Source organism: Rhipicephalus microplus, chromosome 3 (assembly GCF_043290135.1).
Source record: "Rhipicephalus microplus isolate Deutch F79 chromosome 3, USDA_Rmic, whole genome shotgun sequence".
Lineage (NCBI taxonomy): Eukaryota > Metazoa > Arthropoda > Arachnida > Ixodida > Ixodidae > Rhipicephalus > Rhipicephalus microplus.
Genome location: NC_134702.1, coordinates 62,814,736 through 62,835,868, shown reverse-complemented (window position 1 = coordinate 62,835,868; position 21,133 = coordinate 62,814,736). Strand labels below are relative to the sequence as shown.

Sequence of the window (21,133 nt, the reverse complement as noted above, 5' to 3'; positions counted from 1 at the left end):
ACCCCGCGTACGTATAGAATGAGATGATAGTTTTTAAATGCGAAACATTTGTAGCTCTCCTGGCTGTTTCGACAGTGGCATCAATACCAAAATATGTATGGCACAACATCACTGCATATATGAAGAGCATAAGTGCCTAGTCATACCATGAAAATAATGACATGTATTTCATGAATGTCAATATTTACAATTTATAGTGTGGCTGCCCTTGCGGTGCATGGTTTCGTTCACATGACACGTTGCGAAACCGGTATGGCATAACATGACTGCATGACGAACGTAAGTGACAAACCCTAACCTGTAAATCATGACATACATGTCATGTATTTAGCAAGCTACGAATACATGTCACGGAAAGACGGCGAACGAAACCGTCTGACGTGTGCGCATGCACGAACATTGTACGAGCAACCAAAAGGGACCGTGTCGTATTTCCGTAACGTGTTTCGGTAGCTTGCTAAAAACCTCTTAAATGCTATAGGAAACGGAAAAAGGCCACGGCGGATGCGAGAAGACTCCGAAGAGATGGAAGTCCTACGTGAACAACGATGTGGCCGTGTCGGCTCTGTGACTGTCTTTGGTTCAACTCGGAACCGCAATGCAGCGAGAAGCAACGTAGACTCAACCTGCACCGGCCAGCTAAGGCCTAGAGACAACCTGGAACAACCAGATTAGTCTTCGCCATTGTCCAGTTTCGTCGTCGAAGGCTTGCGCGTCCTGGTACAAGCGTCACCATCACTTTTCCTTTCTTTTCGAGGCAACTAACGGTTCCTCAGCGCAGCCCTTTTCGAAGTATTCAAAGCACGCTCCATTGCCGCGACATCGCTTTCGGAGGAGCCGAGCGTGACCGACGCTCGGCAGCGGCGACGGCCCGCACGAAACTTCAAGCGCAGCAAGGCAGAGGCTGTCTTTGGCGGCGTCGTTGGACGCGGACCTTTTATTTTTAGGGCCCCGTTTGCCTACGCACAGCTAATTCGGTCGCCATGCCGTCGAGTCTCGGTTAGCGCCGTATCGTAGCCGCTCATCGAGCAGTGGTCGCACGCGACGCCGAAAGTGTCAGCCACGCGAGCCATGTCTTTTCCCGCTACTCAAGGTCGACCCACTAGATTTCCTGCGCTCGGCCTGGCCGCACGAGAAGGCGTCGCTACGTCTTAAGTTATTTAGGCTTGAGCATAGCAACTTTATATCGTGTAAGCCATTAAGGTTGCGTGGACAGGCATAAAGCCCCTCAGACCGGCTGGCCGACATTTTTATAGGCGAGCGTATCTTTGTCAAATACGTCTTTTCATCCTTCATGAATAATATTTTATGTGGTTCAACATCCCAGAACCACGATGTCCTTATGAGGAACGCTGTGGCGGAGGTCTCCGGAAATTTGGACCACATTTAACGTGCACCTCAATCTAACCACGGGGGTCTGAAGCATTGCCGCCTTCATCGAAAGTGCGGTCGCCGCGGCCGGGATTCGATCCCGCGACCTTCGTGTTCGGAGTCGAGCACCGTAACAAATAGACCACCGTGGCGGGTCGTCTTGTCATTCTTGGTGGCTAGTCTACATTAAGCGGATTATTCTTTGAAATCACAACACGTGGTGTCATTGTCAGCACTGGAAATGTCGATAATGTAAAGCATCGATCGACTGACTAGATATTTCGTCAGTTCCGAAGTATGAAATCAGTCTTCCAGATGTTGCCGTTCTTGAGACGATGCGGCCTTTGCGTCACTTTCTAACGGCGGAGCTGTCTATACCACGCGCTAGGTGTAATCTCTGAACTGGAAAAACACGTGTGCATGGGCGCAGCAACGGTGACGTAACACGGCGCCGCTAAAATGGCACACGCTCTTTTCGTCTTCCTCGTTAAAATTGTCGTATTCATCGTCTACTTCGCCCCCAGAACACATGCACCGATTTCTACGGCACGGGTTGCAATAACTCTGATCGGCAAGGGAACTAGTAGAGAGAAAGAGAGAAAGAAATGAAGCATGCGGACTTCAGCTAACTAGGTACATATCTATATAGCAGAAAACAGGGCGAAACAACGGAGAAAAACCAAACATGACTATAGTGCTCCATATTTTTAGGAGTGAAGCTTTTTAAGGCGTGGGCTGAATGTCCCGTCGTAATCGTATGTAGCCACCTCTCGTTAGTTCATGAACCAACCGTAGAGGGTGCTACTTGTACATATAACGAAATGCATATACGCTGAAAAATGCAAATCGTGCAATACTAGAAAACATTACTTGTAGTATGATAAATAATAAAATTGACAGCATATCCATGGAGTGAAGGATGATGAGTGGGGCGAAACGTCCGTCAGCCCGTTCGCACTTCCATCCATCCGTCCGTACTTCCATTAGTTCACCTGTGTGTCCATCCGTCCACTCATGCATCCGTCCATGTGTCCATCCGTCCGTCCTCTAGTGCGTCCATCCGCGCGTCCATCTGTACGTCCATCCATCCGTCCGTCCGTCTGTGCGTCCGTCCCCGTGTTTGTCCATGCGTCCATCCATCCGTCCGTCCCGGCGTTTGTTCATGCGTCCATCCGCCCGCCCGTCCATCCGTTCATCCGTGCGTCAATCCATTCATCCGTGCGTCCGTCGATTCATGCATCTGTCCATGCGTCCATCCATTCATGCATCCGTCCATGCGTCCATCCATCCATCCTCTCTTGCCTCCATACGTGCGTCCAACCATCTGCACGTCCATCCCTGCGTTCGCCCATGCGTCCGTCCGTGTGTCCGTCCCTGCGTTCGTCCATGCGTCCATCCGTGCGCGCGTCAAACAGACAGACTGACAGACGACGGACGGCAGCGGCCAGCGGATGATTTACGGTTTGCCGTTAAAATTATGATACGCTCAAGGCGGCGGCGGCTCGCGCTCGAAGACGGAACCTCGATGGGCCAGACCGCGAGGCAGAAGCGTGTCGTGAAGCTGCGCGGTGGGCCCGACAAGATCCCGGTGTACCAGAACGGGAGGCCGAAGCAGCCCGGCAGCGGCATGCGAACCCAGCTTGCTCCACTCTCCATCATTCACGCCGTGGATATGCTGTCAGTTTTTTTTTTAATTGTGTGGTCTCAACTACAACACCCTCAAGTAGTTCATGTCAAAAACCTTTTAGAGCCATTAGGGTTAAATCCGCAATCTAAGTTTCTCACAGGTATGAAATCCTACGGTAAAAATACAGTTTGACGGTATATTTTCAGAAAAAAAAAAAGCTAGAATATTGCCGATCAAATATTTGAATAGGTTGCCCGAAGACCACCTAAATATCCTACAGATAAATTCAGTTATAGTCACAAATGCTTCCGTTAATGTCGAGAAAGCAGGAGTGGGCATCTATTCAACAGTAGTAAATTGGTCTTATTCGCTGCGACTGCCCGATTTTACACCGATATTCCAGGCAGAATTAATGGCAGTGATTATGACCATACGCAAGCTCCCAACATATATCTCTTCGGTTGTTATACTGACCGATTCTTTATATGTTTGCACTGCTCTGACAGTACCAAAGGCACCGCCTTGTTTATCAGAACTTTATACATATATACCCAACCACATTCGGGTTGTCCGTTTGGTTTGGGTGCCAGGTCACACTGAACAAACACTAAATGAAGGGGCGGACACACTGGCAGCGGAATCAATTCAGGGCCCCGTCCTGAATATGATAAGACACTGCTGGCTGCTGCCTATATGCAATCGCGCGATTTCGACGTTTCTGTATAAGGTAGCAGCACGCCAACTCTTCTGTTCTAAATGGCGCAGATTTTCAGCACCTTAAAATTCAGTGGTACATATCGTGGTGTGCAAAAATACAATTCCGAAGTGACATTTAATAAATTGCGATGCAGAATTCCACTTTTAAGGTTTTATTTATAGAGACCTGGCTTTGGTTCTTCCCCCCCATTGCTACTATTGTTTCGGCACTGGGTCAGTGCAACAGGGACATATATGGAGCGGTATATAATTATATAAAAGAATCAAAATGGCTACCATGCTAATCTCACAAGTGCATACTGGTTACTTATTTTCGTCATTGGCAAATTTCTTATAATTTTTACTATACTTTTGTTATTTTCATTATTTTTATTATTTTATAACAATTCATATAATCCGTTAGCACAACTAAGCTTTCAGTTTATCCGAAGAAAACAAAACAAAAATTTTAGGCACCCCCTTCTTTTTTTTTTGTGAAATCCTCCTACCGCACGATTCATGGCCGATCCCGCGTGGTGGGTTGAGCAATTCCTCTCGGGTCCAACCAACCAACCAACTGCCTCAGCGGAAGCGATAGTATTCAATGGTCTTTGTTGACTTTGTTGTTTCACACTTCTTAGCACTCTCTAAGCGCTATTGTTCTTTGGTCTTTCTGAGCTCTGTTGTTTCGTGCTGATTTCTGATACGAAAGAGAAAGAAAAATATAGAAAGAGAAATGTTCCAGAGCAAGAAATTTCAAACGCAGATTTGCAAAAAAATATTTTAGTAACGCAAACGCCGCTTTCTATATTGTTTGCTGAGTCACCGCAAATATGCAGTGAACGCACAGCGGACGCACCTCAAGGCACGAGGCCTGTGAGGTACGAGGCCCACTTTTTGTTCCCGATGTAGAGTTTTCTCCGAGGGATCCTTACCCATAAGCCACTTAAGGCTTTCAGCTTAATTATGTTTTTGCGTAGCGAAACTATTATGTGCCAATGCGCAGCCATGATACAGTTATAAGAAACACCGCAGTGTAAGATACAACGAATGACTTTTGAATCACCTGTGGTTATTTTATCTGACCCTAAATATCACTGGGATGCGACTGTTCTCGCACATCGCTCGCCTGAAACGTCGCCGCCCGAAGATCTACAAATCGTGCTAAAGAAATCCTATAGGGTTTCACCGCATGAAGTAACCATCCGGCACAAGGCGCATCGTAGTACTTGTAGTATTACAGGATAATACGTCTTCCTGCAGTTTTGTAGCGTTCACCAAATACACAGTCTAAGAGCACTTGGCAAGTCTGCGTGTCCAAAATCAGTGGGTGATTTCGAATATGTCGCATCAGCTTAAGTAGCGAGCTCCGTAAAGAGGTCCACGGGAGGGCTTTCAGCTCCCCCATAGTAGAGTACTAAGTACTCTAGATCGTTAACCACTTTTTCTTAACACACAGCGTCTATCAAGGGTGTCCCCTTCTCCTCAGTTCTATTTAACGTTGCACTGAAACCCTCTTTCAAGGGCAGTCGAAAGTGACCCGACGATTAGAGGCTTACCACTACCTAACACTCAAGCAAAGATCACTGCATAAGCAGATAATATTACTATATATACATCCACGATGAACAGTCGCTGCAACATGCCCTAATATACTTTACATAATCTCGGCATTATCTTCGGTGCAAAGTTAAACTTTTCCAAAAACCAATATTTTCATTATTGGCAACCTCAACGGTCGTATTAGCATCACGTAAGCTGTAGCCTTTACAGCGGTCTTCTAACATTACCATACCGGGTGTCACTTTCACTTTATTTAGTGTACATGACACCATCTGGTCATCCGTTGTACAAACTAGTTCAGACACTAGCTCGCTACCATCTGGGACCGTTACTGCGTGTCTTCTTGGCGGATAGCCAAATTAACCAAGGTCCCCAATCAACTAAAAGATCTTCATTTTATCGAGTCCTTCTGGCATTTCACCGACGTTTGGAGGATGCGTGCCCAGAAACAGAGGTCACCGAATCTAAATTGGTGGACACAATGGCCGCTCTCCTGTGGTCCTTGGCGCCCCAGCATTGTCAATCTACAATGAACCACCCGTGGAAACGAACAGATGCAGCTGTGTTGCCAGGCCATCTCCGTGAATTTGTTGGGCGGTTGGGCTGGGGCTTACTCTCCACTCGAAGATTGGTTGCAACAATGGGAGGTGGTACGCACCTCCAATTGTCCCAACTGCGTCATGGTTGAGACCAATCGACATGCGATGATTGAATGCGTGGTCACCAGCTTTTTCTTGCGTGCGGTTCAAGCTGATTTTCTTGGACAGGGAGTGCAAAGATTCGTGTTTGGCGGCCGACTTCCGCGTGAGCGCTTCTCGGCTCTTTTAATTGTTGCAGGGCTGTTCAGCCTTTGGCGAAACCGATGCGAGACCGTGGCTGGAAATAGCCACCAGCGTGCCTAGTGGCCGATACTGGCACGAACAAGACGAGCAAGCCTCACGTTCCCCTCTGAGAAGCTTTTCTTCCCAGAGGAGCGCGAGTTCTTGCGGCATTGGTCGTGTGCCGTTTCGACAATGTTGAACACGAAAAGATACAACTCATCTTTTTTTTTAGACCAACGCAGTGCTAAACAGAGCCCGTCGAGTATTTGTCCATGCTTCGTTTGCAATAAAATGTGTTTTATTGCATCTTTTGTATCGTTGTACCATTGTATTCATTGTGTCATGACACTCCATTGTGTTCTTTTGTACGTGCATGACACGTCTTCTATGTAAGTTGGAGGAATGATTTGTTTACTACAACATTACTATATCGTGGCACGTAGATGTGCCGATGTCTATTTTCGCCCTGTTAATAGAAAACCATGAAGCTTTGTTGTTTCCACATATTGTAAACAAAATTTGTCTAAACAACGCGGCACAAGCCACATAGGCGCCTAACCCGCACTACAGAAAACACGGCTCATCATGTGGAATTACCTCGATGAGCAGCTGGAAACTTACGGTGAAAAGACTTTCCTCGGACGATAGCATACAAGTTTGTTCAGAGTGAGGAAGGGACAGCTGGAGTTTTCAGTTGCTTCATACTAGCTATGGATGCAACCACTCTAGTAGGCATGAATGTGTGGCATTCTCTGAAATGTGAATAACTCTACCCACTTTAAGTTTTCCTTAACCTGTAACATTCGGATACACAGATATGAATTTCATTTTAGGGCTCATTTCTAAGATGTATACACTGTTTTTACTTGTTTTCGATGTTTCGTTTGTGCATTTGCAAGTTACATGCACAATAAAATTTACCATTTTCAATAATAGCAATGCATTGTCGTGTGTCTATGTCATGACGTTAAAGATCAATAAGCAATTAAACTCTACCAGTTCTACTGTGCAACCAACTTTCTCTAAACCAATGAGTTCTCTCTGGCAGCCTCGGGAAAGCTTACATCACATCTCTTTATCAATCCTCTCACGGCCTCTATCTACCTTCTGTAAAGGCATTACCACGGCAGAGGAGCACTGCCTTTTCCGCCTCTTAACTATTAGGGCCGTTACACGCACTCCCCGCACAGCCGCAACGCACGTGCCGAGACCCCTACCGCACGCAAGCGGGGGACAAATAAGCCGATTGGCGACGCTCTTTCACCCTCCGCAGCATCGCCGATTGGCTTATTTGTCCCCCGCTTGCGTGCAGTAGGGGTCTCGGCACGTGCGTTGCGGCTGTGCGAAAAGCGCGTGGAACGGCCCTTACTATGCCTGACAGTATTTCCATTCAGTATTTTCGGGCGCGTTCCCACCTGCCCCGCACTGAGTGGAGGAGTCTCTCTTGCGTGCGGTAGAGGTCTCGGCACGTGCGTTGCGGCTGTGCGAAAAGCGCGTGTAACGGCCCTTATTGTGCAAGGCAGTATTTCCATTCAGTCTTTTCGGGCGCGCGCCCGCCTGCCCCGCACTGAGCGGAGGAGTCTCGACACGTATCATATGGTGTGGGCATGCCCCTCTAATCCCACCAAGCGACACCACCCCATCCTCAACCAAAAGGACTGGGAAGCTGTCCTGCTCGGCTGCCCTGACCTCCAAGCCCAATAGGGATTGGTGCCTGGAGCCCGGGCCGCTACGCCAGCTACAGGAACGCCGAACCAGTGACCCCTCCAAGTGTTTGGGAAGGACGGGCCCTTCATGCTCACCCGATCCATACCTCTCATTGTAAATATAATAATAGGTGTTTTCCACCCCCACCACCTCTCATATTCGAGTACATTGTACTCTATAAATAATCGAAGACTTGCTCTAAGCACACAGCAATTTATGCTCGGTACACATTATAAATATTTTTTCCGAAACAGGAGTGCACGTATATCTGAGAGAACACATAGTTCTCATTATGCACGTCAAAAACCTGGTTTGCAGGTACAAACAGTCCACATTTTATATTCCCATATATATTAAGGTAATTAGGAATGTTTCGAGCACGCAATTGTGTCAGATGAATGTCTTCTGTGTATGCAGAATTCTTTCGGAAAATAAAATTATCTGAAACAAGGTAGTTCAATCGAGTGTATCAAGCTGTTTCAAACCCGAATGACGGATCGGCGCAATAGCGCTTAGGACATGCCTGGGTAGGGGCAGTCTCATAGCTTTTCCGTTGCAGTGTACGTCACACTGCAGTCTATATCACTGCTATAGTAAAGCGAAGATTTTTAAGCCTCGAAAGCTGGCGTCGTATAGGCGTGACCGCAAACTAACAAAACGTCCGATAATTTCCTGAAGCGCGGTTGTATGTGATTGAGGCCGTCTAACGTGTGTCGGCGGCATGCGTATTTGCATGCGCACTTTTCCAATAACTGGAGTTCTCTCGATCATTGTCTTGTCGGCTTATACTGCAAACGATGTCGCCAGCAAAATTATATTATTAATAATAAAAACCCTGCTTAGTTTTTTGAGTATTACAGTCTTAATCAGGTCCTGATAAAATGCCGGCTATATTCAGGACACCAGACAAAAATCTACGGCTTCCTGGCGATTTCCAGCAACTTAAGCGAAGCCGGATTAAGAATGTACTCTGACGAAGACAAGTCCACTGGTCGAAACTTTCGATCGAGAGACCTACTTTTCGTGCCATAAGGTTTGTACATTCCCTGGAATTTGTGATAAAAATTCATGCGAAAGCACCGTTTCGACTCTGAGCCGGTGAGGTGTCACGCTGCTAAGCTCGAAGGAAAGCGAGGCCTGGATTCCCACCCATGGCGGTTGCACTCTAAAGTAGAGGAGGGGTCAAAATGCACAAACGCCCCAGATTTTAGCACTTGTTGAGGCACGCTGGGTGGCCTAAATAAATCCCGAATAGTGCACTAACGCGTGCCTCATGGTTTTGGGTCGTGTACCCCGGCACTCAGTCAAATAGAGTTATACGTATACTTTTTCAAACATAATACTGCAGGTAAATACATAAAGTGGGCTATAGATAGGCTTTGCAAAACCGATTGCGCCGTTCAGGCGTTGTGCATATCACCTGCTCATCAGAGATTGTTACACCTGTCAGGTACTAGTTTGCATACGTGAAGCGCTGCAGAAAATGGCTTTGCTTGCTTAAGTACCACTAAAGAGCGTCGAATAACAATCCGATAATGCATACTTTTAATATACCTGCTTAGCATATGGCTTTAAACTGTATGACTTTACCACTCTGGCCTTCAACACTGGTCAAGGAGGAAAAAAAAAACACGCAGCAAAACAAACGTCGCATTTGATTAACGATGCCATGCGCGGTTTTAGGCATGCATGCCCAACTATAAAAGCAGCTCGCAAGGACACGCTCGTAAACGGTGATTGCCAGATAAGCCGTGCGACGAGAGACTTCAGTGCAAAAATGTGAGGTTGTACTCGTCGTTCTCGAGTCACAAGTTGCTAATGCGTTCTTCGCTCGCACTGGCCGTGTATAACTCCCTTGCATGGTCTCCGAGTTATTTTTATTATAACGATATAAGGCAGTGCACACATACGTATAATACTGCCTTGTGTTCTTCACGTTCGATTTTGCCCTCACGTCATAAGTTTAAGAGGTTTAGTTGGATTTTCCCGTGTGCATTGCACATACGCTTCCTTTTGCTTTCAGGTATACTTTGTGCTTCTCAAATGTTTATGCTTTATTGCCTTATTCAGCTGCCTGACAGAGGGGGTTCCAAAAGAGCATTGAGTGAAGAGAGCCAAAATGAAATAGGAGAAAATGATGATATGCGGGGTTCAACGTCCCAAAACCACCATATGATTATGAGAGGCAATAGGAGAGAAGGTGAGCCCAGATATCTTATGCAAAGTCAGGCTATGAATATGACGTATCAGGTGACTAATAAGTGCGAGTATTGCAGCCAAGGAAACAAATGAAACAGTATGGAGTAGTGGAAATAAGTCCAAGGGGACGACCCTCCACGTGGCTAAGGCAGTCGGCTGCTGACACACAGGTCGCGGGATCGAATCCCGGTAGCGGCGGCCGCATTTTAAATTGAACTTGCTTGAGGTCCGTGCGCTTATATTAGGTGTACATCAAAGAACCCCAGGTGGTCGAAATTTCTGAAGCCCTTCACTACGGCGTCTCTCATAATTATATGGTGCTGTTGGGACGTTAATCCGAACAAATTACACTAAGTACACAGGGGCATTATGCGTATGCTAGCTGGTTAAAACAGAGATATGAAGGAAAGGCATACGCGAGGAAAATATACCATTTGCTACTTTGTACTTGGAAAGGAGAAAAACTTGAGGGACCCGCAAACTTCACGTTTAGGTGTCGAACGGGAAAGCCACATTCTGTTCTTAGGGCGTACTTAAAACACTTCTGTGCATGAAACCTTTTTCGCATTTGCTATGTACCCACTGCGCGGCCTTAGGGAAATAGGCGCAGTAGCGTGTGTGCCTTTTGTAGGGGGGTACCAGCTTTCAACCACGGAGCCATTATGATAACCACATATTCTGACACCCGTTGGCCATGAATGCTTGTACCACGCGTTATCACTGCAATATTTCACGTTGCAATGTGAAGCATGTATGCAGTATGCGCGTGCTTTTGAAGCATGAACCCTCTTTTCTTTTTTTCGCGCCGCTTGGAATATTGCAATACACGTTCTGCCCAAAGTGCCCGTAGGAACAACACTGAACATTTTCCCCGCATGCAGGCAATCGCCAACAACGATCTGTGGGTCCACAATTTAGGGGGAGGGCGGAGCTAAGCATTGTACACTTAGTTCTCTTTTCGGAGGTTCTTTACAACTCCAGCGTTTGGTGTCAAAAAGCAGCTGTCGTCGTCAAAGAATCCGATTTCTGTCAAGTAGCGAGAGGCGAAAAGGTGAAAGTTCGAAAACCGAACAAACACCGAACGCGCAGTATTCTGTAATGATATCGGGGCAATCCTGATCGATTCACCGATGTACACGCAAGCGCTGACCAAAGCTAAGCCAAGAATTCCACCCCCCCCCCCAAAAAAAGAAAAAAAAAAAACTCTTCTCTCGTAACTGCATCGGCTAGCAAGACCCACGCGTCATCGGCGTCACCACTGCGCCAACTCTGAAGCTCGTGAAACGGGAAGCCGCAGTTCGCAGATAAACACAGTGCCAAAGGGGGCACGGCGCAACCCGGACGCAAGAGCACGGCTGTTGCACCTAACCGCAGACACGTTGCCACAGCCAACACGCACGTTCGTGCGAAGACACGCGCAAGCAAGCACGTATTCAGGCAGTGCATACACACGCAACCGACACTCAACCCCACCCGTCCTTTTACCCGGCAGAGTCACTGTAGTGTTCGCTTCGAGGACGAGGCGTTCAGCATTCGCCGCTGTCATCTCCCTCTTTGGGCGCCGCCGATCAATCATCGACACGCCAGCGAAAACAAACGCTCACGGTCGTGGTGGGCCGCTCCATCGAGAACCGATGTTCTCTCGTCGGTTAAGAAAGTGTGATGGGCGCATGCGTCATCATTCAGCCGCGAAGACGTGCGCCGTGGACTGTAGCGAACGAATGAGAGATCGCGGCAACGGCCGTGTAAGCGTGTTTCTGCCGCATACTTTATGCATGATTTATATGGTATAAACGGGTTACACAGAGGAACCTGAGCACAAATTGGAAGTATGGAAACACCCTTTCAGTGGAGTTTACGTCGGCGTTTTTTTTTTTCCTTCATTTCCTCTTGTTCCTAGCTGATTCCGAAGCTGATGTGCACACTCCTCAGCGTGTAATCACACTGAGGAGCATGCCCAGGTTCGGCCACGGTCATGATACGCTACCTTTAGCGCTATTTTTAAACATCGCGTTTTTGTATTTGTTACGCCGAAGCGGCGGAACTCGTTTTAGATGCAAAGCAGCTCTTTGACTAGCCTGTGTAACGCTGTCCCTCCGTACGAACGCCCCGGGCGCTGCAGATCCGTTGATCACGCCGCTGCTGCGCGTTGACGTCACGCTCTCCTCGCAGTGCGCACTGACGCCACTCTCTCCCTCGCCTGCGGCGCGCTCACAGCGACGCCCGCAGCCTCCGCCTCCCTGTTCAACCGCAACGCATGCGGCGACAGACGCTCGCTACACCACCGACGAGTCGGTTCACGCGAAATAAACCTGACGCACGCCATAAGTAAGTGTTGAAACATGTCTGTACGCGTCACCCACAAGACCTAGGCCAGCCATCGCTTCAAACAAATCTTCCAGCGCTCACTGCAGCACCCGCATTAGCGCCGTTCAACACGTGACGGCACCCGTGCGAAACGCTGCTGCTTCGTATCCCTTCGGAGAGGTTCCTCGTTAATTGGAGTGTTAACCAAGATATCTATGTAGTTGTTAGTGCAGAAGAGTGCTAAAAAGGTGTAATGAAGCGCGCAACCACAAGGAACACTCTTCTATATTCATGTTGGAGGCTGACCATGCTTAGCGCGTGCTGCTGGGGATGAAAAGAAAGAATTGGTGAAGCTCAGCGCGCATGGTTTTCAGTTGGGCTTACATGACATTAATTATGAAAGCTCCTCGCTCAAGTATGTATCTCATGAATATGGCATTGCAGCGTTCATACACCAAGGATTACAAGTGTGTTCGTTTTCGATAGATGGAATGACGCAGTGAAGAAACAGTTCCAAGTTTTTTTTGCGAATCTTCCGACCAACAAACCTTATTCAGGTGAAACAGAATAGCGAAATGAAAAAGTGAAGTTAATATTCTTATCCTTCGGGATACAAAAACAGCATGAATTTTATCGAAGTGACAATTTCCAGCCCATAACGACATGCCGATCAGCTACTTCTGAACATTGACGAGTTCCTTTTTTTTCTTTTTTTTTCACATACGTCAAAAGCAAGTGAATCATCTTTATTTACGGGCATTGGTGTTTCAGGTATCGGTATCGGATATATGCGTTCAGATACTTTAGATATTTAGGTATTACAGATTTTTTTATATGGAGCTTGTTGTTGATTTATTTTAAATCAGCAATATCTCTAAATGAATAAACTGCTTACATAAATTTCCGTGAAAAATGGTGTGTCTACTCGAGCGAACAGGAAAGAACGCCGAAGAATGCATATGCCCGTGGTAAATGCTGTCATCTCTTTCCTTCCGCTTGAATAATCCAAGTGGGTCGGTTTTATGCACTAACCAGGTCACAAAAATCGAAATAAAAACCTTTCACTTTTACTCAGGCTCGGTGCCAGATGTTTGGACTCTTCTCGAGAGGGCAATTTGCGACGCGCTTATGGCCTGGTCGCGCTCGACTGCAACGAGAAATTGAGAGATTCCCGATATAGCTCGCGTCACCAAACGCCATCGAACCGCAGAAAACCTGCAGTTCGAAGAGGGTCTCGGAATCTTTCCGATGGGCGGTCATAAAACGGAGTTATTTCTCACCCCCGCCATGCGCAGAGGTCGGGAGGCGCGGGTCAGCTATAAAGAGAGACTGCAGAGGTCAATACGAGATCTCTGTTCCACCTGGTTTCCAGCGACCGCCACGCAAGCCCGCCCACGGAAATCGATTTTTATCCGCGCTCCGAAGGAGTATCCGATAAGTGAGTCCACCAACAAGCAAGGGTGGTACGCCTTTCTCTTCTCTCCGTTCCCTCCCATACAGCCGGCGGAAAGGGCCGTTGATCGCGTCCGTGACCCGCCGGGCGCGTCAAGCGAACAGTCGGTCGCTCGGTCGGCGAATCCGCAAGGTCGACGACGTCGGAGCGCGTCGACCTCTTCGGCGTAACGGAGCGAAAGGTTAGCGTAACGCGAAGTGTGCGGAGGAACTCGCGAATGGAACGGGAAAGTGTTCGCAATAGGGCACTCGTGAACCACGCTTGCGTATCAATTATCTTATGTTTTCTTGGCACGAATGCACGTCTGCTGATACGGAAGAACCAACCAAGTGAACAATGTGCGGTTCAACGTCACGGCCAGATGCGTGCGTTGTGCCCGTTAGTAAAGGGGGAGGGGGGCGTTTTATTGCAGCTGCGCCTGCCTTTTTCCAATAAAGTGATGAAAAAAAGCAAGTGTCGCAACAGATGCGAACATGCAAGTTAAGGAATGACGTGTTGGTCTCCGGCTTTCTGGGTGTAAAGATGAGTTGTAATCCAACTCTCGAAAAGAAATATTGTGAGTCCTGAGCAAAAAAAAAAAAAAAAACAACGAATTGCCATAACTCTGAACATAAACAGTAACAGGACCGGTTCGACTGAGTTAATCTTAGGGGAGGGGGAATTGATTCTGGGGGAGCCTTCTCCCCCTTGCGTGAACGCCTTTATATGAACACATGCTACTGCAGCGGGTCACGAATAGTATAAAGAACGTCGCTGTATGGGCACGCAAAGTAAATTTGACTATATATATATATATATATATATATATATATATATATATATATATATATATATATATATATATATATATATATATATATATATATATATATATATATATATTCTCTCACTTAAGTGCGTGACCGCCTTTCGCGGTTTCTCCTGCACAATGGCCTTCGAAATGCGCCCCGCAGCGGAGAACCGAAAGGCGACGTGGCACTGCAGCAACAAGCTACTGCGACAACTGGACATTCGTGGGCCGTGGTTCGCGAATCCGCGAAACGTCTTCAAATGATGTTTCACGATTTTCCCGGACAAAAAACACCAGGTAGCCACTTGATTTCTGTCAATGATTGTGGTCCAATAGTTGCCAGACCGCAGTTATTCAATGATGGTGGAGCTTGCCAGAGCTCAGATGTTCAATGATAGTGGACCAATAGTTGCTAGATCCCAGATGTTCCCTCAGGGGTCTGGCAACTATTGGTCCACTCGGCGGCCATGTTTTCGGCTCGTTTCGACAACCAAGAAGTTTCGACAGCCAATAACTTGCGCGTGCGCAAGTTATCGCGGACTCGCTCGCTGGATTCCGTGCCGACCGGTTGTGCCCTCGCGATCTCCGACGTCAGCGCAGCTCTGGCCGACTGGACTTCATCTACGCCATCTCCTGACGCCGACAAGAGCTCTCGCAAGTGGTGCCCCGTCCACGGACTCCTGTGACCGCGTTTCCATCTTTCCTATCTCTCCTATCCCCTCGATTTGTCGTCGCTCTCTCTAGCTTACCTCATCTCTCCTTCTCTCTCTACACCTTTATTCCTATCCTTTTAATCCCTCCTCACCCCATCCCTTGTGAGCTACTGTTTAGGTGTCGCACCCTGATGCAGACAGTTGCGGGGCTCACTTTTCTTTTCTTTTCCTCCTTCTAAACATAAACACTCCCCCCCCCCCCCCAAGTTATCGCTTTCCTTGGTTGTCGACGCATGCGTGCACGCATTTCAGGTGCTCGCGCGTTTTATAAAAATCACGTGGGCCACAGTTCGGAAGCGAGTACGCGTACAGTTACACGACTATGTCCCCAGCGAATACCACGTGGCTGTGGTATACGTGACGCTTCACGAAGCTTCATGGCGGACCTTCAATTTGCAGAGTAAGTGCACAACCTCATGTTTCAGCGGTGTGTGCCAATCCTTTCTGAGAAGCCCACGTTTGCTTTGCCGCTTATCCCGGCAAATTAATTAATGGAAGTCCCAACAACCACTCGCGGTACGAGTATTACGTGCACTCTGTTTTAGAGAAGCCGATTTCATCCCTTTGTGCGATGCTTCTAGGCCTCGATAACAGAATGATATCATACTATATTGGTACCTTATATACCTTGTCGAACACTTCGAACACCTACCGTTATCGCTGGCAGCAGTCACTGTACGCAAATACCTAGGACAATAGAACAATGCAAGCCAATAGCGAAACGTTGAAGTAATAGCTAAATTACTCCTAAAACACGCGTATTCGTCTCTTTGGAAGCCACCGACCAAATGTGAATTCTGGTTGAAGACGCGTTAGCCTGCGCTGTGTGCGAAGGCAGCCAATCGTCTCTAATGCGGAAAAAAAGCTGTGGATGAGGAACAAACAGAAATAACGTGGCTATCCTCATCTTAAAACGACACGCTTCTCAAGGTCGGGCGAGGCATGTTTCCTGAAGGTCGCCCTGAGAGGCGACTTCGTAGCGTTGCTCGGGCTGTGATTTAATGCCACATGATGTTTTGTCGCGTCCATCCGTGACGCAGCTCGCTGCCAGGGACACCTTGAACTTCGCGACGACTGCTGCAGTCACGGTCGCGTTTTCCTTGGCATAAATATTGCGCGAACATGCAGCAGTTTCTGAGTGCATGCTCGTAAATACGATTACGATAAGTATACGAATACGATAAGCATACGATTCACAAGTTCTGAATTCCTGTCTACGTAAACGTTACATCAGGGACATCGGCTGTATGTTTTAATCGTGACCACGCGTTGCTCTGGAGAGAGAAAGAGAGAGAGAGGAAGAGAGAGAGAGAGAGTAGGCTAGTTATCGTGTTTAACTCTGACGTACACGTGAAGTACGATTGTCAATGTAGATTGAAAGGCCTGTGTTGGAATTGGGAAGGGCCGTTTCAAAAAAACTCTTCACGTGTACCTAGATCTAAATATTTTCGCCCTCGATTTCAAGAACTGCGGTAGCTATGGTGTGGGGTTAAGACGGGAACCTCCTGTTCTGTAACCGATTGTCACAGCTACGTAACCACAGCAGCCGCATATTCTAAATCATCGGAAGGGAGAAAAGGGGACGATCTTATGTGATATAATCACTTTAGATAAGTGATTACTGCTTTCACTGAAAAAAACCACCCTTTCTGTTTGGCGCGTTTCTTTTCACACTGCGTTACAACCAGTTACAGCCGGTTGCATGCCCCGCCGCGGTGGTGGTCTAGTGGCTAAGGTACTCGGCTGCTGACCCGCAGATCGCGGGATCAAATCCCGGCTGCGGCGGCTGCATTTCCGATGGAGGCGGAAATGTAAGCCTGTGTGCTCAGATTTGGGTGCACGTTAAAGAACCCCAGGTGGTCGAAATTTCCGGAGCCCTCCACTACGGCGTCTTTCATAATCATAGGGTGGTTTCGGGACGTTAAACTCCACATATCAATCAATCAATCAATCAATCAATCAATCAACCAACCGGTTGCAGAGCCATTGGTAAGAGTTTGAACAAAGCCGTTCATGGTACGGAGAAGTGTGCGCGTGCTGTGCTGACTTGGATGAAAAACAAGAGAAACAAAAAAAAAACAGCAAAATAGAAGTTGTGAGCTTTTTTTTTTAGAGACAACTGAAAACGTACCTGAAATCACGAAGATGTCACGCTGCTTTCGATGGCCCATGTATCCGAAGGCAGCGGTGCAGTCAGTGTACGATGGCGAAAATCCAAAAGAGAAGACGAGCTTGCGACGTGACGCACCGGCAAGAGCTACCAACGCTTGTTGACACCAGACGAGTGCGGCGAAGTAACGTCACACGCGCTTGAAAGCGAGCGTCACGCACACCTCTTTGATTGACGATCTCTTGCAGGGTGTGTGACGGTCATCACAAAAGAGATAATCCAGGAGTTTGCAACAGGCGGATGGAGCGGAGGAAGGAGCGGTTATCCCAGAGAAGAATCTACACTCTCACCCCGACAGCGAGGGTGAGAGCCACTCACAGAAAGAAATCACAAAATATCAACGCGCTCGAAAACACACACACGCACTCTCACAGGCTCGCCACTGGAGCGGCTGCGCTCGAGTTTCGGTGGGGCAGCGCACCATTAAATCACGCGTCTCTGTGACACTGATGCGGCGCGGATCGCAACGGGGAGCATCGTCGTTCGGCTTGCGCTCCAACAAGAGCGAACCGCCAAGCAACGAATCAACCAACCACCGCGCCGTTTCCGTAAAGGCGTTCTCCCTTCGCGCGCCGCTGAGTGCGCGCACCCGACGGAAACGCCGCCGACGAGATCGACGACGTGAGCCCACGTGATGCGTGGCGGTGACGTCGTAGTGTGACGTCAAGATTCGTCGCGGTGAGCGAACGGCAGGTTCGCGCGACGGCGGCCCGCTAGCTACTTTCCGCTGCTTTCTTCCCCTTCGCAAGCCAGGCGTTCCCTCCGCTTCGGCGAGAGGCCGCCGACCACCGTTCTCGCCTACTCTATTTGTATTTTGTACCGCATGATGCGACGCGCGCGCACACTCTGACCGCCGGCGCATTCGACGGGATCGCCGAGAGCGCGCGCCACCTCGTGGCGTCGATTTCCATGAAGTCACGTGCTTAATTGCTCGTCTCCTCTTGGAAGGAGGCGACTAATCGGCAATTCCGATGCGAGAGAGCGAGTAGAAAAAAAAAGGACACTCTTGATTGGCTATCCCAAGCTTAAGATCGGCAATTACATTTAGAAAGTTCGTGCTAGTAGCCTTGAACTAAAAACTTTCAGCAAAGAAGTTAAAATATGACTAAACAGTTAAGTATGAACTATAGCTAAAAAGTAAGAGTTTCGACTCGTCGCTAGCAATGAAAGCCTACTTAGTGCTCGACGGGCGAATAAACGCAAAGTTGCGCTTAAGTGTACAAATGATGCGAATCACAATCGTAGCCAGAATTTTTTTTTTACTGGATGGGTGAAGGGGTGGATTCACCCAGCCTTTGTGTTGCTACGTATTTGTATATGTGCTTTGTATATACACTTAAAAAGTTCAAAACACTCGCGGCACATCCTCGAGTTATTGCAAAGGGGCATGCATTCCCGGAAAGTATTGGCCATGTGTTCGAACTCTACACCAGAGCGATTTTTCAGTGACCATAAGTACGGAAATTCTTACCGATTCCGGGCGTTGGAATGTGTGTGTAATCGTTATACTATTGCACCATTGATTGTGTTTTACCAAGATGCTTGAAGACCACAGCTTTAACGAGCTGTACACCAGTTTCTAAGCGAACATTGTTATGGTATGCAGCCTTTTAGAATTGTGTTGAAGGTCCTTCTGCGAGGTTCACGACTTTGCCCCGAGGTAAATAAACCGTTCAGTTAAGACGATACTTATATCTATGTCATTTCGAAAGTATAGACATTGCATCACTTGAGCAAATGCCATTATAGTAGACTTCCCAGAAATGGCACTTGGCAAGAAGTTCTTGATCGTAACGTCGCTCTTGGAGAACGCATTCCATTCGCGAGTAACCCCGTAATTTCAGAAGAAAAAAGTAAAGGTAATACATCGAAGCCAGCCGCTCATGTTTCATATCAACGCAGTGACCGGGGAGCAGATACACTAGCGATTTTTTTCCGGCGTAGAAGGCCACGTAAACCCGCCTATTGATGCTGTCAACACTCGTGGAGGTTCTTCCGGGTCACTGTATACGATGTGCCATAAATCACAGAACAACATAAGAGAATGCGCGCATTATAAAAGAGGCATACATATCAAATACGAGACTCTTCGGATATGAAAAAGCGGACTCATTAACGATCCCGTATGCGATAGTATGAGCCTGCAGACCGGAAATATACGTGGATTATTTACGGTTTAGTTTATAAGCACGGAGCCGCCCCCATTTAAAGGAAACACATCACTGAGGCGCCATAACCCCCAGATTCGAGTCAGCGTGGGCCGCCAAACTTGCATCCGTATAGTTGTCATCGCCGTCACAGCCAGCGCTAGTTTGTCGAAAGCCCAATCAGCCTTGAAAAGCTTCTTTTTTTTTTTTTCAATATTCAACTTCACTCTGCGCCTTCAACATGCAAAGAGCATCATCGAAAAGACAGAATATACATTGCTTTAATAAAAATCACGACCCTGTCAAAGTGTTGGCCACAGCAACGCCGAAATAAGAGTGCATTCTAATCTGGATATATCGAATCTCAAGCGAAGCACAAAAATGGTTCTAAATATAGATAATTCCACATTTAAAGTGGCCTGTAAATCGAAAATGTATTCGGGGGGTTTGTACAACTATTCGATGTACGCAATGCTTCGTTTTACATCACATCAAAATATTCTGGGACACTGCTCGAGTCCATGCTCAAGCCAGGTTTTGAAAGCGTTAGGTTTCTTTTTTTTTTGCCGGTAATTGGTTTTAGAGACGGACATTAAGCAGTGTTGTAGCCTCTTTTCCTTTCTTTTCGTTATTTTGCTGTCATTTTCTTTGCTTTCTGTTTTTGTGTAATGTCTCTTTTCAATCATCTTTTACTTCCCTTACCCTTTTCAACAGCACAGGGTAGCCAGCTGGTCTAAGAACTCGCTAACCTCCTTGCCCTTCCGCTTGTCTCTTCCTTCCTCCTCCGTTATATGTATAGCTGCAGAATACATGAGGTATAAAGTACTTATAGCAGTAAAATTAAAGCAAACATATGCAGCAAAGAGCAAGCATGGCAAACCAGTGTACGAAATAGCAGCGCAAGGCAGTAAGAAATAAGTAAGTCAAACGATTCCGAGGCTGTGGTCATATAAATTGCCAACGCATTAATACAGCAGAATCGGAAGGTATACAGCGAGGCAGCCGAGAACCCGAAGTATGGAGCCCGGGCAATTGAAAAGCTTGTGATAAAACAAGCTGTTTGTCTGTCTGGTTTATTTTGGCCCGGGAAGCGCCGCCATAAAACTTCCATGTTGAACTGCTGTATACGGTATACACAGGCCACAGCCTTCAGCGGGATGTGATGAATCGCCTTGTGGCCCATTTTCAGGGGACACCAATAACCAGTTACGATAAGATACGTCGACAAACAAGCAAACAAGAGGTGCTGCTTTGTGTGTGCTGTGTATGTAGGTCGTTGAACTGTGGCCTAGTATAACAATAATAGACAGAAGTGCAGTTAAACATTTCGTTTTTTTTTTTCTATGCCGGCTGGTGGGTGTAGAGGATGAGTACTAACCCCCTTCTTTTTTTTACTTGTATAGTGCGTTTGTTCGCATCTGCGACTGTAGAACGCAGCTACGGTAGGGAGGTGATAGGAAGCCTATCCTCTGGGTAGAAATGAAAGTATTTATCAAAGGACAATGCTACTCTCCTTCGTAATTAGCATGCCTTTATCGCTACCATACGCAAGGCAGTCGCCGAAACAAA

At 47.4% G+C, this 21,133-nt stretch overlaps 1 protein-coding gene across 2 annotated transcripts in view; it reads right to left on the bottom strand.

Moving 5' to 3' along the window:
- The window catches only part of LOC119161180 (uncharacterized), a 386,858-nt gene extending 368,845 nt beyond the window's left edge, over positions 1-18,013 (bottom strand). For both annotated transcript variants that reach the window (XM_075889640.1, XM_075889641.1), the window contains exon 1: positions 17,379-18,013. The gene's annotated coding sequence lies outside the window, so the exon portion shown is untranslated. The remainder of the gene's footprint in view (positions 1-17,378) is intronic.
- Between the last annotated feature and the right edge of the window lie 3,120 nt (positions 18,014-21,133).